Consider the following 4,932-nt stretch of genomic DNA (forward strand, 5'->3'; position numbering starts at 1 on the left):
ATTTGTGCGATTATTTATTAGGTAATATTTGTGTGGCCCATAAAATTAATTATTATTTATTATTATTAGTTACTAGTGCAGTGCCCGTAGGAATCATGCATTCTGTAGTGTTAGCAGACGTAGATGTAGCTGTTGGGTAGTGTAATAGCAAGACATATTTGCACTCCTCATAGGTACAGGTTACACTGAAGTATTATTGTGATCAAGGCTTTGAACCGGTTCACGGAACGAAAATGAAAACCAGAAACTTTTGATGTTTTGCTAGGAACAGAAACGAAACCAGAAACTTTAAAAAAAAAATATGTTCCGGATCAGAATCGTTTACCTAAAATAATGGTAACCGGTTAATAACGTTATTTTTTCGCTCTTTCACAAGATTCCTAAATGCAATATGATTGGTGATGTTCTCTTCCAGTCGTTAACTTAGATACTAGAGAACCGTGCCGCGCGCCGCCAGCTGGTAGCCTTATCGGATCAAATCTATGCACAAGCTGTAGCCACCAGTCTCTCAAACTCAATCTTAAGAAGAGGTAAATGTTGTACCAAGTATCTCACACATGTTTGTTTTAAATAGGAATTCTATAAGATAGGCTACGAATTTCCAATGCATTGTTGTAAAAATCTGCAGGGTCAAGTTAATGAAATTATAGCTAAGTTGGACATTTAGCATTGGCAGTAGACTACCTTGCTATTGCCCAGCATAACCGACCCTAGTTTGTTAAGTCTTTATTTAAAACGTGGGCTAATACGGTAGTTCTCATATTTGGAATTTTAACTTTTTGTTCAGATGGGAAGACATTGCGAGAATCCTATGCGGCAGCATTATTCATTTGACCCCGCGACTAACAAATCCAAATACAACATTGAGGGAAGTATGTAGATACCATTGTAGTTTTGTAATATTTGTATTGTCTCTGTTGACAAAAATGCACTGATTGGGCCCTGACAAGTTTTGGCCAAATGCTGTTACGTTTTGTTTGCCCAATAAACAACATAGCATACATTTTCCTTGTCTTAACTCATGTATAATACTTACAAAATGTCAGAATTACAGTTGCCGCTTACATAATGTAGCCTATAGTGCTTTTTTAATGTTCTAAACCTGATTGTTCAAATCCTTGATTGTGATTGGCTGAAAGCCGTTGTAAAATCCAGCATTACCTTACAATTTGACCTGATTACATTCCATATTACTGCGCAGCGAATGGAAAGGCATTCATATAGCGCATTTCATACCCAGTGTTCCATCTGGCTGTTGCGTTGCTTCAAGGGTTGCGTGGCAACGATTTATTTAGGAACTATATTTTTTAGTGGCGGAAGAATGACGGTTTATCATTAAACTATTGTTTCTTAAATTGAATTGTCTTTATTTATGAAACCATATCAAATGTGTAGTAGCAGGTTTAGAAAAGCAATAAGCCCCGCGAGTCCGTGCTTTGCGCTGATTTTAGAACAGGTAAGGGGGTTTAACGGCACTCCGCTTCGCGTCGTGCCTAACAACTCCCTTACCTGTTCTAAAATCAGCGCAAAGCACGGCCTCTTGGGGCTTATTGCTTAATTTAATGACAGGATAGAGACATATAAGATTATTTTAAAGTCCTAATGATCAGTCTACTTATTTGTATGTCCCGCAGCTGACATGGAACGCTATTAACCGGTTCAGGAACTTTATTTTTTTGTTCTAACCGGTTTAGGAACGTCAATTTCAGGGTTGGAACGAAAACCGGAAACGTTAAAATACTGTTTCTGATCGGAACGAACCAATTGGGAAAAAATTCTGGTTCAAAGCCCTGATTGTGATGCATGTTTCCTTTTTATTAAGAAATGGAGTTGGACTCAAATGAAGGTTAATTTTATTGAATGTATGTAGCCTCCCCATGCAAAGGAGATGTTTCCTGCCGCTCCGGGCTGCCAGCAACAGGCACATCTAAATCACAACAAATACACGACAATTTAAAAACTTTTCCAAACCAAAGCATAGCACAATTCAACGAAACATAGCCTATATTAATTACCAGGTAAGACCATCTCCTCTTCGTAAGAAGCCAATCTCTCCTCCATTTTGCATATGCGGCTTTTCTTCTGTGTCAGGTCGCTTAATAAAAACACTGTTTTCGCTGTCAATTGTCGAATTTTTATGTCTGCCACTTTCAAACGCTCCTCAAAAGAATTAATTTTATTTAAACAAACTCCCGCTATATCGACAACTTCGGCTGCAATGTCCTTCCTGGCCACATCGTTGTCGTGACACCTATACTGCAAACAAATGATAATCTATCTATAAATCCAGAAAACATGACGGTAGCCTAGTTACGTTAGTTATGAGATAAAAACATTAAGATTGAGCGTGCATAAAATCACACGCCACATAGAATCCATCACAAGATTCACACTATAATAGAACACATTTAATTACCCTGTGAATCTTCAAACTCTCTTACAAATATACGATAAAATCATACTCATAATTAAATTCTCAATACACGATAGATTCCTTACACTCAGTAGTTGAAAACGCTCCCTGAGACAATCATTGTCATGACCCTGGACCTTGGGCATTTTAGATGGAGAAGCCATTGTTACTAATGTAGCCTACTGTTCAGGTTCGTTTTCTATCAGCAAAAGTCTGTATCTGTTCACCAAGAAGAATTTGAATGCTCCTTATCGTATCCAACGCTATTCTGAACTTTGAGTGAAGTTAGGATCCGATTTTATAGGTTCTGAGTGTGACGTAGCTTGTTTGATCGTGACGTCATTTCGGTGCACAGTGGGACTTGCTACGGGAAACGATAACCCATTAGTGCCTACGGGACACGGTAAAATACAAATATCTCGCGAACTATGAATTCAAAAATCTTCAAAATCAAGGATGCACAGGTTCATGACATGCGTAAGCTACATGCGAAATCTCATAACTAACATAACTACCGTCAGGGAGATACGCCCTAGACAGACTGACAGACAGACTGCCACACAGAGATTCCGGGATTTATAGATAGAAGGCACCGTACAGTTGATATTGGCATGGCCCTTACATCTACGGACCAGTTTAGGCACTGTACAGGTAATATTGGCATGGCCCTTACATCTACGGACCAGTTAAGGCACTGTACAGGTAATATTGGCATGGCCCTTACATCTACGGAGCAGTTAAAGCACCGTACAGGTAATATTGGCATGGCCCTTACATGTACGGACCAGTTTAGGCACTGTACAGGTAATATTGGCATGGCCCTTACATCTACGGAGCAGTTTAGGCACTGTACAGGTAATATTGGCATGGCCCTTACATCTACGGATCAGTTTAGGCACTGTACAGGTAATATTGGCATGGCCCTTACATCTACCGACCAGTTAAGGCACTGTACAGGTAATATTGGCATGGCCCTTACATCTACGGAGCAGTTAAAGCACCGTACAGGTAATATTGGCATGGCCCTTACATGTACGGACCAGTTTAGGCACTGTACAGGTAATATTGGCATGGCCCTTACATCTATGGAGCAGTTAAGGCACCGTACAGGTAATATTGGCATGGCCCTTACATCTACCAACCAGTTAAGGCACTGTACAGGTAATATTGGCATGGCCCTTACATCTACCGACCAGTTAAGGCACTGTACAGGTAATATTGGCCAGATGTTGGGTGCTGTGAAGTGCCAAGTGTGTGTGTGCGGGAGCAGACGCGGATCGAACTGTGGTGTACCAGTGTTCGCGTGGCCGTCTCCGTATACAAGCACCCGTTGGGTATTGTGGCTGGTGTAGGTTACCTGCTACATAATATGTAGTGCTTTGAAACTGTTAACGTGAGTAGCAGAGTTGTTTAACTGCAACCAGCCTTGCTAGGTTGCTGTTCTCTACGTGTGTGATTGTTGTATTGTTTAAAGTCTGACTAGCCTTTGTTATGTTTTGTTTTCCTCTAGCCTGGTGATAGAATTGGTAGTGAGAGTGCATGAAGTGTACATCACAGGCTAGAGTGGCAACCAAACCAACACATTTATTATATTAATAAAGATTGTATTTTTTATACTTCTCCAAGAACCTGTGTCTGTACAGATCATTGAGACAGAGTTCTCCTTACTCTGGCATTAGCACAGATCAATTTAGATCAAGGGGTGGCGTAGTCCGCTGTGTACTAGGGGGCGCTACATACTATTTCATTCTATTCCTTAAGATTTAGGGAATTACTGACCTGTTACTGTAAGTGAAATGCTGCACGTTAATAAAATCGTGAATAATTGCTGTGTATTGGCAAAGCTATACTCTCCTCAGCAAGCTACAGTGCTAATAGCTAGTGAGCTGTTTATGGTCACAACCCATAGAAAGTTTAAAATGCCCGGGATATGTTGTGCTGTTGGATGCAACAACAGTCGCCAAAGAAACCTAGATATACATTTGATACAATCTTGAATATTTGCTGTGTCTTATCAAAGCTTAACCCTCCTGAGCAAGCTTGAAGCTGTTTAGCCCTTTAATAAAGGCTTTAGCTACAACTCGTTAGCCCATATGGGCACTCTTAACCACCACTAAAATAACATGGTTGATAATCGCTGTTTGAATTGCTTAACTACGTGTCCTGTGTTTACATACATATTTCTTTGTCTCAAAATGCCATATAGTGGTAGCCTGACGATGTCATACTCATAATTCTAGTCAGAATATGAGTCTGAGACCGGACAATTGGGCTGTGATTATGGGGCGTGTTTCAACGAACCAGGAAAGAAAATTCCTCTTCGCTGAATTGGATACCTAGAACCAATCAGCGCAACGTAGTATTACCATCTGACAGATTAAACTTTTACCTGCTCCCGTAGGAAGGACGGCAAAAACATCTTTTCAATCGACAAATGCCTTGATCGCGTTTCTCTGTTCCTCTTTCAAAATGAATGCGCTGTCAATATCTGCTGAGATATGCCTGCTCACGTTACTTAA

The sequence above is a fragment of the Sprattus sprattus genome (assembly GCF_963457725.1).
Source record: "Sprattus sprattus genome assembly, chromosome: 1".
NCBI lineage: Eukaryota > Metazoa > Chordata > Actinopteri > Clupeiformes > Clupeidae > Sprattus > Sprattus sprattus.